The sequence below is a fragment of the Aythya marila genome (genome assembly GCF_965140915.1).
Source record: "Aythya marila genome assembly, contig: HAP1_HAP1_SCAFFOLD_262, whole genome shotgun sequence".
Taxonomy (NCBI): domain Eukaryota; kingdom Metazoa; phylum Chordata; class Aves; order Anseriformes; family Anatidae; genus Aythya; species Aythya marila.
In genome coordinates, this window is record NW_028137456.1 from 58,495 (window position 1) to 72,839 (window position 14,345).

The following is a 14,345-nucleotide window of genomic DNA, read 5'->3' on the forward strand; positions in this document are numbered from 1 at the left end:
GCAAAGTCTCGCTGGGGGTCTTTGTCCCCGGCTGCTGGCGCTGCAGCGTCTTGGCCCCGCTGGCTTGGGGCCGGAGCCTGTCCTGGGGCCGCACGGCACGGGCACGGGCACGGGCACGGGCATGGGCACGGGCATGGGCACGGGGCTTCATGGGGAGGGGCTCCGGCAGCAGCCGCGCTCTGCAGAGAGGCGGCGCTGCTGCTCCATGCCCCCCAGCAGCCCCCGGGCTTCGCGCTCTCTTGCTGGGCGCCCTGGTGCTGTCGCTCGCTGGCTGCTGCCTGCCGCTGCCCGCTTGGCTGCTGCTGCCAGGCAGCGCGCTGTGGCCAGCCGTCTTGCCCTGGCGCAGCGTCTTGGGGCCTTGGCCAGCCTGGCCCAGCAGCAGCGTCTTCTCCTTGCCGGGGGTCTTGTCCGTCGTGGGCCTCCTGTGCTGGGAGCTCTGCGCTGTGCTGGGGGTGCTGGTGGGCGCGGGGCGCTTGGCCCCCCACTTGGTGCCGGTGGGCGCAGGGGCAGGCGGGGGGCTCTGGAGGGGACTGCGAGGGGGACTGGGCAGGGCTCTCCTCAGGGCTGGGAGAAGTTGAGGCCTCTTGAGGGGAGCCAAGGGAGGCTGGGGCAGGGTTCTCTTGCGGGCAGGGATGAATTCCTGCTGGGGGGGCCTTTTGGGGAGAGGCTTGGGCAGGGGTCTCCTGCGGGCAGGGTCGGGGGGGCTCTGGAGGGGACTCAGGTGAGGCTTGGGCAGGGCTCTCCTGAGGGCAGTGAGGAAGTCAGGGTCGGGGGGGCTCTGGACAGGAGCCGAGGGAGGCTTGGGCAGGGGTCTCCTGCGGGCAGGGATGAATTCCTGCTGGGGGGGCCTTTTGGGCAGGGCTCTCCTGAGCTGGGGCCGGGCTGCAGGCTTGAGGGGAGAGCTGAGTGGCGGCACAGCAGCTGCAGGGGGCTGCAGCGCCCGCCCAGCCTGCACCTTGTCGGGGTGCAGCCCAGGGGTTGAGGGGACCTCACCCAGCGCTCTGGTGGCTGCCAGTCCCTGCGTGCTCAGCTCCTCGATGTCCTCGCAGAGGTCGGGCAGCTGCGAGAGGAAGCGGCTGAGGGCAGGACTGCTGGGCAAATCGGGGAAGGCGTCCTGGGGCTCCACGGCATCCAGGCAGCTGAGCTGCGCCTCCAAGCCGGAGCTGTCCAGGTCGGCCAGGAGCTGGTCCTGCACGTGCTGCAGCTGCTGGCTGTCCCCTGCCAGCTGGGGAAAGGCCTCAGTGAAGGCATCGGGGCCCAGCTCCAGCAGCTCCAGGGTCTCCTCAGGCACCTCTGCAAGTGTCGCCGCTGAGGAAAAAGCAAGCCAATGCAATCCCCCAGGCATCCCCCGATGCCAGCTTTGCCATGGCTCCTGGGTGTGGGGCGCCCAGCGGCCGGCTGGGCCAGTCCCAAACTCACCGTCGGGCGTCGCCGTCTGGGTGCTGGCGGTCCTTGGAGCCTGGGCAGGCTCGGGGGCAGTGGGGCCGGGCAGCGGGGCCCCTGGTCCTCGCTGAGCCCCACAGCGTGCAAGCAGGGCTCCGGCAGCTGCCCCCGGCTGCTGCTCAGGGTGCGGGGCGCGGGGAGCGCCTGCGCCCGCAGCGGAGGCCCCGGCACGAGGAGTGGGGGGGGGCCGGGGTGGGCAGGAGCCTGCAGCAGGCAGGTGCCTGCGGGGTGCAGGAGCTCCCCTTGGAGCACGGCCCTGGGCCCCAAGCAGAGGGGATCCTGGGGCACCAGCATCTCCGTCAGCAGGGGCTGTCCCCACTGGGAGACACTGGGGGCACAGGGAGGAGCGGTGTGGGGGAGCTGCCCCACAGCAGGGAGCTGCCCCCCGGCGGGGAGCTGCCCAAGCTGCAGGTGGTGCCCCTGGGCTGGGAGGTGCCCCCCAGGTGGCAGCTGCACCCCGGCGGGGAGCTGCAGCACCTGCCCCTGGACCCCCGGCACCACGTGCCAGACGGTGGCCTGGGGCAGCGCGGAGGGGAAGGTGGGTACCTGCGGGGGCTGCAAGGGCAGCGCCGTCGCTCCAGGGAGGGAGGGCAGCAGCCAGGCAGCCACCGTTGGCGGCACGGCTGGGACGACGAAGGGGGAGTTTTGCGTCTGCGCAAGCCACGGAAGCCGTCTGGGGAAACCCTCTGTGGGAAAAAGGGCGCTGGGCTGAGCTCTGGGGCGCTGGGCTCGCCAGCAGGGCCGCAGCCCCGGGAGGAGCGGGAGCCGGCTGCTGGACCTGCCATGGTGGCTGGAGAGTGGGGCGGTTGCTTGGGGAACCCGGGCAACGGGGGTTCCGTCCCAACGGCTCACCAGCCCCTCGCTGACATCTTGGGGAGGACTGCAGGCTTTGGACCCAAGCAGGCTGCCCAGCGCAAGACTTGGCCATCCCCAGCAGGCTTGCCCTCCCACGCAGCACTTGCCATGCCCACCACGCTTCCACACCGCCTCTTTTCCCTGGCATTTCCCATGCCAGGACCAGCTTTCATCCTCATGGTCATTTCCCATCCTGACAAGTTCACATGAGAACAGATTCCCAGACAAAAGATTTCCCATCAACACGAAGTGTTTCTTCATCCAAAGAGATCTCGTCCCAAAGAATTTCCCTCTCTTGGATGACTTTTCCAAGTATTTCCTTCCTCAGCGAATGTTACCCACCCCTTTCAAGACTTCCCATCCCAATGTTTTCCCATCCCAGGAGCGATTGCTCATCCCAATGCTTTTGCTTCCCAGTGCTTTCAAAGCCCGGGAACATTTCCCATCTCTCTCATTTCCTAGCCCAATGCCTTTCCACGCCAAGGAAACCTTCCCATCCCAGCAAGGATTTCTCGGCCCACTCAGCCTTCCCCATCCCAAGCATTTCCCAGCTTCACCATCCAACACACAGCTTGGCCAGCCCACAGCTCTAGAGAGGGATTTGGACGATGCTGATAGACACAAGGTCACGGGGATTTGCTGTGCTGATGATTGCTCTTTATTACAGATCAACACAGATCCCCAGTCCCAAGGGTGCTAGGATGAATCTGGCAAATATGTAGATACGAGGCTCTTCCATTTCTTACCGGGAAAGAAAGAGATCTGTGCGTTTCTCTCTCTCCACCTTAGGAAAAACATAGGAAGGGGAGAGTACTAATGAACAGGAGCATGCTCAGCTCAGCCACCACGAAAGAGGCTGCCCGCTCCTCAGCACCTCTAAGCAGCAGCACCTTCAAGTCTCCTCCTGCAGCAGCAGCACATCAGTGTCTCTTGTCCCACCAGCAGGACAGTGGCGTCTCCCATTGCACCATGCCGACCTCCACGCCTCGAGTGCCAGCACCAGTCCTCAATGCGAGCTGGACGCTCAGGGCACTTGTGGGCACCCACCTTTGTGAGCTCCAAACTGACAGTGACTCTCTGCTGAGCTCCCATGGCTCTCAGGCGTCCCGGTGACAGAGCATTCGGCGCTAAGCTGACTGCCAGGAGAAAAGGCTGCCGTGAAATGGCTGCTCCACAATGCCAGGAGCAAGGTCTGCTGGGCTGGGGGGTCGCAGGGGAGCTCGGCCTTGGGCCTGGCAACTGCGCCTGGAAGCCAGGGACGGCCTTGGTGTGCAGCTGGACACCTGGGCCTGAGAAAGCAAGGTCTCTTTCCAGACACTTGGCACCATCGTCACCCAGTGGCTGTCTCAGGGGGACGAGAGAAATGCACAGCATCTCTTCCTTCCCTGAAAAAGGGACGGATTTGGACCCCAAAGCGAGCTCCTTTCTCTCGGAAGCATCACGTCCTCCTGTCTTTCTTGTATTTGGCTATGACTTTAGGAATCCCTGCAATCCCTGCAGTTGTGTCCCCTGCCAGCTTCTTGTGTGCCCCAAGCATCCTCGCTTGCAGGGCAGTAGAAGATGCAGAAAAGGCCTTGCCTTAGTGGAAGCACTGCCCTGCAGGAGCTCCAACAACCCTCTCAGCAGCACGCTGTAGTCCCCAAATGCCCCGAAAGGGCACATTTCAGCTACTGGGAAGGAAATGAGCTCGCTCAAGGTGAGCTACCCGCTCAAGGCCCTGCTCTTTGGCCCAGGTGTCTCTGAGGCAGTATTGGAAATGAGTTCTGTTTTGAACATAAGAACATAACATAAGAACATAAAATAACAGAAAAAATGTATAATATCATAATGTACCATAAGAACATAAAACAAAAACAACTATCATCATGTGGTCTGGTAAGATCTAGGAGAAAGCAGAAATCCATCAATGCTGTGTTTCCTACTCCTCTAAACCAATTCAGTTGACAACTATGAGTGCTTCCAGCTAGAAAAAATTGGAAGAATGAAGTGGAGGACTCCTTGCCATCACTGTGTTTCTGGAGCACACCTCTACCTCTCCGCCCAACAAGGGCTTCTTCTTGGGAGAGAATTGCAAAACATGAAAAACCATGACCAAAGCCAGAGGACCCATCTCCACAACAGCACGATAAATATAAAAGACATCTCTAGATGCAGACCCCAGAGCTCCAATTCACTAGGTCCCGCTATTGGAAGCTATTTTTTATGCTTTGCTTTTAAGGCCGCTGGCTGCCTCCTCCCTTATGCTCCCCGTTGTCCCTGTTGTCCTGTCTTTCTCCTGCATTGCTTCCTTTCCTTGGTGGACCTTGCTGAGCTCTTTGATGTTGTGTTGTATATATATGTATGAAGGCAGGATGTCTCTTCTTCTTTTACACTGCTGACTGCTACCCCATATACCTCTGCAAGTTTTCTTACAAGGGAGTAAGACAAAAAGGCCTGTGCCTGGCAGAGGGAGCAGTGAACGATGATCTAGCAAAGCAGTCCATCGCAGACAGACAACACTGGCCCGGAAATCCTGCTTGAAAATTTGGTGTACATGAAACTGAGACAGAAATTGGAACTTTCAACAAAACGCTGTAGGGTAGAAGTTGTTTTAGCTGAACATACTGGGCACATCTTTGAATGCAAAAGGTAAGGTATTGCTTTGTTTATGTAAGATCTGAGTGTTTCACACAGCACTCCAGCATCCTCTCTTAAATAGGGGAGGCAACCAGAAGATGCAGAAGTTGGCAGACGCACAGGATGTGAAGTACTATCAGTAAAGAATTTCTTCCTAACATATATCAGAAATCTAACTTTTCAGTGTAAAGCTATTACTCCATGTCCTGTCACTCCAGGCCCTGATAAAGACCCCCTCCCCAGCTTTCCTATAGGTTGCCTTTAAGTACAGGAAGGCTCTCAGCCTGGCACACAGTAAAACTGATGGCAGATCCTTCACTATATTATTTGAATTTCACGGAAATAGAACAGACTATCAACTTACTTAGGAGAAGTAATACAATTTCAGAACTATTCAAAACCAAAGGCATTCCAAACTAAGTTTAAGTTCAGAGGAAATCCAAAGAAAAAACTAATTTTGAAACTAATAATCAGAGACCATAATCTTCTTCAAATGCTAGATTTTCCTCCTGTACTGGGTAATTTTGATCTGTCTTTAATGCTCATCCAGACATGGCTTTGACACCGAGTATCTTGCTTTGCCTCTGCATTAAGTCTTCTTCTCATGTGAGGTAAATGTCCTGCTCTTATGGGATGGGCCTAGGAGACATACGCGCTGTGTCTCATGATGCTTGGATATCATCTTAATTCTGGGTGAAGATGAAAGGTCTCACTGCTTCCTGAACAGGGAAGTGGATGTCTGCAGTTAAGAACCCTCTGTCTAATCTAGAAACATGAAGGAAGGAGTTTGCTGGATTGCAAGTGACAGTGAAGAAAGCCACAGATGACATATCAAACTGATTTAAATGTTATTTAGCTCAGGGCATGGCTAATGATGTGGAGCTGGAATAGTTTGACGACTGTAATTACACTCACTATCACTGTGACTTGTTTATAGGATGGTAATGCCTAAAGGTCCCACTGGAGCCTGAAACAAGGTTGTGCTGGGTGCTGCACGTGCATATCTCAGTAGCGTTTTGATAGCTAGTGATACAAACAGACAAAACAGAGATTGAAAGGAGAAACGGGGGGACAGAGATAAGAAGATCTTCCTGCAGGTCATTTAGGGTATGAGCCAGGAGTTCAGTGCATCCAGCTCTCTAGTGCTCTGCTGGCCCAGTGAGATGAATGGAAAACATTGCAGCCTTGGAAAAATAGTGCTTCTTCTAATTCTTTGGCCAGTTTTGATGATTTAGGACTGCTCTATTTATTTATTTATTGATTTTACTTTCCTCATTTGTGCTGGAGAAGGTGAACTTTTTAAATACCTATTCTGAATTCAAATATCATTTTTATTGTTATGTTTCTGTTTTGTTGGCACTATTCATAATGACTTCTACCCTTCAGTGGAAGCAAAAGCTTATCATACCATAAAACTGATAAAACAAAACATAAAACAAAACCAGGCTTAAAACGAAATTTTTGAGGCTTACAAATGCAAACTTTGAAATCTAAGGAAATGAATCATTGAGTCTGACTAAGCATCTCTGGGACTGGAGTGCAGAGAAGGCAGAGTTAAAATTCAAAATTCAGATGGGAAAAAAGTAATGAGAAAAGGTACATTTCAGAGGTTAAAAACTGCAAAAATAAAGTACGAATGACCCAAAACCTCCTTCACATAGGAAATTAAACAATAATAGTAAATGATACTTAAGCCACAGAACCCAGGGGGAACAAAGAGAACAAATTAGGACAGTTGCATACTCGAGGCAAAAATAGATCAAAAGTTAATGATGTCTCAAATGCTGCAAATCTTATTTCCTGCATCTAACAGCAACAACAATGTGATATTAAGGGCAGTGACAGGATTCCCATTGCAAATGAGGGTAGGGCACTAGGCACAACATCATCTGAGGTGAAATAAAAATCTACAGTGATTCAAGTGAAAAATGACAAGCTGATATCTACCTAGCCTATTAACAGCATTGGCACACAGAACAACAAGTCAAGTAGGAAAAATACATCACAATTGTGCAAATCAGGGATAGTCCCCAGAGTGGGAGAGTAACAAATATACCTCTGTCCAGGAGAATGTAAAAAGTGATCCAGACAAGTGCAGGCCTGTTAGTTTGACATCAACGCTGGGCAAAGTTTTGTAGCAAGAAGAGATAAGACTAGGGAAGTAGTGGGTAATGTGGAATTTACAAGATAATTTATTAAAGCTAATTTGTTTCCAGAGAATTTAGTAGCTTGCCTTTGTAGGACCAGTGCTCCCCTACACAGGGGATGAACTACATCTATTTCACTTTCTGTGAGCTTCTGATACCTTATCTATGGATTTGGGCTTTGGGTTGCAAGTGAATCAAGGGAGTTTGCAATTGTTCACACTGTTCGAAGAGGGAATTACCGGCAAAGGAGAGGTTACCTGTAGTGATTCTCAGAGACAGTTCTGAAACTGCAGCTGCTAAGGAGGCAAAGACTCATGGAGAAATGTAGGCTGGAAGGGACCTCTGAAAACCCAATCTCCTATTCAGAGCAGAGATGACTTCAAATTTAGGTATGTTCAGTATGGACGTGGTGGCCGAAGACTAAAAGTTACATATGAGCTTTGAGATTTCCAGGTGACATAAAGTTGGGAAGTACTACTAAGCCTGACAGAAGGATATCCCTTGTGATTGAAATGGTTCAGGTGAAGTGACATTTGATAATACAAAGTAGAGCCATGCTTAGAGATTCTCAAAAAAGGGTGTTTTTGTTTTTGTTTTTTGTTTTTTTGTTATTTTTTCTCCAGTATAAATACACCTGACAGGGCAGCCCTGCCACACATTTAAGACATGAGGCAAAATTCTGCCACTTGTATTCACATTGAACTTAGGAGGAAGTGTTCAGAAGACAGAAGGAACAAGTTGCCTATTGTGTGGAAGGGAATTAAAGGACATCATTCTGCTCAGCCAGATGCCAGTTGAGAGAAAAATATGATGTCTCTGTGAAAATGCATTTCTTGAGTAAATATCAAGGAGAATTAGGAAATGTGTAAGTTGGGAGATACATCTGAAATGATGATTGCAGTTGGCTTATGAGGAACTTTGGACAGGAAATTGGTAGAAACTTCCCATTTTAAGAATAAAGTGCACCATAGATATGAAGTCAGCATTCACCTAAAGAGTAGAGGCCAACTCAAAGCCCCCACAACAAAGCAGTGGACAAACCAGAACACTAACATGTTGTGGTCTAGAGTCACACAGATATACGTAAGTTTACTATATCTAAACATCTGAGGGGTTCCTTTGAGAGGCGGAGGGCTTGTGCCCCATTTCCATTTCCACTCTCAGTGTCCCCTGCCTCAGAGAAGGATCCCAGCTGCTTGGCTTCCCTGGCCTCTGATGCCAGGCTACCAGAGCAGGTATCCCAGCATCGCAGCAAACAGGTGACAATTTGAGTGCCACAGCAGTCCTCATTGCGAGCTGGACGCTCAGGGCACTTGCGGCCACCCACCTTTGTGAGCTCCAAGCTGACAGTGACTCTCTGCTGAGCTCCCATGGCTCTCAGGCGTCCCGGTGACAGAGCATTCGGCGCTAAGCTGACTGCCAGGAGAAAAGGCTGCCGTGAAATGGCTGCTCCACAATGCCAGGAGCAAGGTCTGCTGGGCTGGGGGGTCGCAGGGGAGCTCGGCCTTGGGCCTGGCAACTGCACCTGGAAGCCAGGGACAGCTTTGGTGTGCAGCTGGACACCTGGGCCTGAGAAAGCAAGGTCTCTTTCCAGACACTTGGCACCATCGTCACCCAGTGGCTGTCTCAGGGGGACGAGAGAAATGCACAGCATCTCTTCCTTCCCTGAAAAAGGGACGGATTTGGACCCCAAAGCGAGCTCCTTTCTCTCGGAAGCATCACGTCCTCCTGTCTTTCTTGTATTTGGCTATGACTTTAGGAATCCCTGCAATCCCTGCAGTTGTGTCCCCTGCCAGCTTCTTGTGTGCCCCAAGCATCCTCGCTTGCAGGGCAGTAGAAGATGCAGAAAAGGCCTTGCCTTAGTGGAAGCACTGCCCTGCAGGAGCTCCAACATCCCTCTCAGCAGCACGCTGTAGCCCCCAGATGCCCCCGAAAGGGCACATTTCAGCTACTGGGAAGGAAATGAGCTCGCTCAAGGTGAGCTACCCGCTCAAGGCCCTGCTCTTTGGCCCAGGTGTCTCTGAGGCAGTATTGGAAATGAGTTCTGTTGTGAACATAAGAACATAACATAAGAACATAAAATAACATAGAAAAAATGTATAATAACATAATGTACCATAAGAACATAAAACAAAAACAACTATCATCATGTGGTCTGCTAAGATCTAGGAGAAAGCAGAAATCCATCAATGCTGTGTTTCCTACTCCTCTAAACCAATTCAGTTGACAACTATGAGTGCTTCCAGCTAGAAAAAATTGGAAGAATGAAGTGGAGGACTCCTTGCCATCACTGTGTTTCTGGAGCACACCTCTACCTCTCCGCCCAACAAGGGTTTCTTCTTGGGAGAGAATTGCAGAACATGAAAAACCATGACCAAAGCCAGAGGACCCATCTCCATAACAGCACGATAAATATAAAAGACATCTCTAGATGCAGACCTGTTGTGGTTTAACCCGGCCAGCAGCTAAACACCACGTAGCCGTTCGCTCACCCTCCCTCCTCCCTCTCTGGGACGGGGAAGAGAAATGGAAAGTGAAGCCCGTGAGTTGAGATAAAGACAGCTTAATAAGACAGGAAAATAATAATAACAATAATAATAATAATAGTAATACAATGATGATAATAGTACTACTACTACTAACATGTACAAACAAGTGATGCACAATGCAATTGCTCACCACCCGCTGACCGATGCTTGTTTTGCTTCCATTGCTGTAACCATCCCCACAGGGCATTTGCTACCATCCATGAATCGGATGATTTTTTTGCTTCCATTGCTGTAACCATCCCCACAGGGCATTTGCTACCATCCATGAATCGGTGTAGAGATAGAGAACTGGCCATTTTTCTCATTCAGCAATGTCTAAAGCCAGCTGAATGGCCTTCACTTCTGCAAACTGACTCGATTCACCTTCTCCCTCAGCAGCTTCTGCAACTCGTCGTGTAGGACTCCATACAGCAGCCTTCCATCTCCGATGCTTCCCCACAATACGACAGGACCCACCAGTGAACAGGGCATATTTCTTTTCATTCTCTGGTAACTGGTTGTACAGTGGGGCTTCTTCAGCACGACCCACCTCCTCCTCTGATGATATCCCAAAGTATTTGCCTTCTGGCCAGTCCATAATCACTTCCAATATTCCTGGGCGACTGGGGTTTCCTATTCGAGCCCGCTGAGTAATCAGTGCAACCCATTTGCTCCATGTAGCATCAGTTGCATGATGCGTAGAAGAGACCCTTCCCTTGAACATCCAGCCTAGTACCGGCAATCGGGGTGCTAGGAGGAGCTGCGCTTCAGTACCGACCACCTCCGAAGCAGATCGAACTCCTTCGTATGCTGCCAATATCTCCTTTTCAGTTGGAGTATAGCGGGCCTCAGATCCTCTGTATCCCCGACTCCAAAACCCCAGGGGCCGACCTCGAGTTTCCCCAGGTTCTTTCTGCCAGAGGCTCCAGGTGGGGCCGTTCTCCCCGGCTGCAGTGTAGAGCACATTCTTTACATCTGGTCCTGTTCGAACTGGACCCAAGGTCCACTGGCCCAAGGGCTACTGCATGGACTATTTCCTGCTTGATTTGTTCAAAGGCTTGTCGTTGTTCAGGGCCCCATTCAAACTCATTCTTCTTACGGGTTACTTGGAGTGGCCGCAGGGTCTGTCACTAAGTTGATAGCAGTATCCATGGCAGCTCGATAGGCATGAGCCAGGCCCCAGCATGTTACAATGATTTGTGTTACTTTGGAACTGCCAGAATCGTGACACATTTTTTTCAAGCATTCTGCCAGTTTTTGAGGATTTTGCAGTTGTTCAGGGGTGAATTTCCAAAACACTGGGGGTGCCAACTGCTCTAGATGCCTGCCCATATCCTCCCATACTCCCTGCCACCCACAACTATACTGCCTCCGGGCAGATCTCCGGATGAGCTTCCTAAGTAGTTGTTTAACTTTAAGCAGAACCTGAAGCGCATTCAGGAGGCAGAACAACAAGACTATGCTGGTCTGAGTATCCCAAGGCTATTCAATATCTTGGAGAGCTATTGTAATAAACTCGGAGGATAAGAGGGTGGTGAAGGAGGAAGGGAGAGTGATCAAGGAGGATACAGGGGTGGTGAAGGAGAAAGGGAGACTGATCAAGTAAGAAAAAATATCTTCCCCTTTCCCCTCCACAGATTGACTCCCTAATGAAAAAAGGCAACAGATATAATTGCTAATAGTTTCCAAAATACAGTTTCCAAAGTACAGAGTCGAAGATGTCACTGAGTACAAATACCAGGTTAGAGTCATGGCCAGATATTTCATCATCTCATAAGCCACTGATACAACACACAGTACCATAATGGTCTGAAACCAGGGCCCGGAGAGGATAAACAACATGACAGAGAGCACATACGGAAAATAACATGCTACAATACTCAATTTGGAAAACAGGCGCAGCAGAGTTGAGATTAAAGCAATCAGCATTATGACAAGTGACTATTAAGCAGGTCTAATACTTATACCAATTTTAGTTTAACACCCTCTGGTCAGATCTGCCGTTATCTCAACCTTTCGGGCCCCACGTTGGGCGCCAAAAAGACTGTTGTGGTTTAACCCGGCCGGCAGCTAAACACCACGTAGCCGTTCGCTCACCCTCCCCCCTCCCTCTCTGGGACAGGGGAGAGAGATGGAAAGTGAAGCCCGTGAGCTGAGATAAAGACAGCTTAATAAGACAGGAAAATAATAATAACAATAATAACAATAATAACAATAATAACAATAATAATAATAATAATAATACAATGATGATAATAGTACTACTACTACTAACATGTACAAACAAGTGATGCACAATGCAATTGCTCACCACCCGCTGACCGATGCCCAGCCTAACCCCAAGCAGTCCAGCCCCCTCCCCAGCTAGCCACCCCTATATATTGTTTAGCATGACGTCAGATGGTATGGAATACCCCTTTGGCTAGTTTGGGTCACCTGTCCTGGGTCTGTCCCCTCCCAGCTCTTACTGCACCCCCAGCCTGCCTGTTGGCAGGACAGAGCAAAAGGCTGAGATGTCCTTGGCTTGGTATAAGCACTGCTCTGCAACAATTAAAACATCGGGGTGTTATCAGCACTCTTCTCATCCTAAGCCAAAACACAGCATTCCACCAGCTACTAGGAAGAAAATCAATTCTGTTCTAACTGAAACCAGGACAGTCCCCAGAGAGAAGAGGTGTATTTTTTGGTAGATACTGGAGCGGAGAAATCACCTATGAGAAAATTACCAAAAGGGGTTAAGGAAGGAAAGGGGAATACCGTGGTAGTAGGAGCAAAAGGTGAGCCCTTTAAGGTTCCTATATTGGAAAATATAGAAATAGAATCAGAAAAGAAACTATGTCTCAATGACCTATTGCTGGTGCCTGAGGCTGAGCACAATCTATTAGGAAGGGACTTAATAATAAGATTAGGGTTGGAAATCAAGAGCCGGGGGGAGAATTTAAAATTCAACTATATACCCTAACCCAAGAAGATGAGGGAGAAATAGACCCACAGGTATGGTACCAAGAGGGAGATTCAGAAAAATTAGATATGGAACCCTTGGTAGTAGAAATAGTGGATCCACAACAGCCAATAAGGATTAGGAAAAATATCCTCTCCCATTGGAGGGGAAAAGAGGACTCAAACCAGTGTGAGGAGTGTTTGAACAATTCTTGTCAATAGAGAGCTTGAAGGAAAATGTATTCGTATACTCCACACAATGTCAGAAGTGTATACTCCACACAATGTCAGAAGTGTCTTACAACAGAAAGCAGAGAAATGGTTAACAGACAGCCAGATCCTAAAGTATGAAGCTATACTAATTGACTCCCCTAACTTAGAACTAAGGGTAAGCTCTGCTCAGAGTCCAGCACAATTTTTGTTCAGAAAACCATCAGAGGAATTACAACATAACTGTTTAGAGGTAATTGAGACCCAGACTAAAGGAAGACCCGATTTAAGAGATACTGAATTAGAGAAGGGAGAAGCACTGTTCATAGATGGCTCCTCCTGAGTAGTGGAGGGAAAAAGAAAATCAGGATATGCAATAATTAATAAGCACCTGGAACCTGTGGAATCAGGACCCTTGAGTCTATCATGGTCAGCTCAGGCTTGTGAGCTGTATGTCCTATATAGGGCCGTGGAACTATTAAAGGGGAAAAGTGGAACTATATATACAGATTCTAAATATGCATATGGGGTGGTTCATACCTTCGGAAAAATTTGTGAAGAAAGAGGTTTCGTTAATACTCAAGGGAGGAATCTTATACATCAAGAATTAATAATAAAAAATTTAAGGGCATTAAGAGAACCAAAAGAAATAGCAGTGGTACATGTAAAAGGACACCAAAGAGGATTAGATTACCACACCAGAGGGAACAATCTAGCAGATAAAGAAGCTCAGGAAGCAGCCTTGAGAACTCAGGCTGCTAAAATTAATACAGTACAGGAGGAAGAAAGACGGGAGGGAGAAGAAAAAACGTTTACTCCTGAAGAACAGACAAAACTGGAGAAAACAGGTGCTAAATTAGAACAAGGAAAATGGACATTGCCAGACGGGCGAGAGATATTACCACAAGCTTATGCAAGGCAAAGATTGGAACGTTTGCATACACAAACACATTGGGGTACAAAAGCATTAAGTAATCACTTACTTCAACAATTTGGTTGCATAGGGGTTTTTGAAATAGCAAAGCAAATCACACAAGGTTGTTTAACTTGTCAGAAGATAAATAAGAAAGTGTTTTGACAAGCAGCCGCGGGAGGAAGAAAAACAGCTTATAGGCCTTTCGAGAAAGTACAAGTTGATTTCACTGAATTGCCCAAGGTAGGGAGGATAAAGTATTTATTGGTAATAGTAGATCATTTAATACAATGGGTAGAAGCTTATCCCGTAGCACCAGCTACGGCACAAATGGTGGCAAAAATTGTATTAGAACACCTGATACCTAGATATGGGATAATCCAGTACATTGATTCTGATCAGGGCACACACTTTACTTCTAAAATAATAAGATTATTGTGTCAATCATTAGGTATTCCATGGGAATATCATGCTCCATGGCACCCACAAAGCTCAGGGAAAGTAGAGAGAATGAATCAAACAATGAAACAACAATTGGCTAAATTAAAGATTGAGACACAAATGCCCTGGACAAAATGCTTACCATTGGCACTTCTAAACATAAGAACTAAACCACACAGTGAGACTGGATTATCACCATATGAAATGTTATACGGTATGCCTTATTCACAGGGAATGCCTCTGGGAAACAAC

The 14,345-nt window shown here is 49.3% G+C and overlaps 1 protein-coding gene across 1 annotated transcript in view; it reads right to left on the reverse strand.

The window, feature by feature from the left end:
* LOC309890804 (ubiquitin carboxyl-terminal hydrolase 42-like) overlaps positions 1 to 14,345 on the reverse strand; it is a gene marked incomplete at both ends in the record, with an annotated part of 50,054 nt that overhangs the window by 541 nt on the left and 35,168 nt on the right. The gene's annotated exons all lie outside the window — the stretch shown is intronic.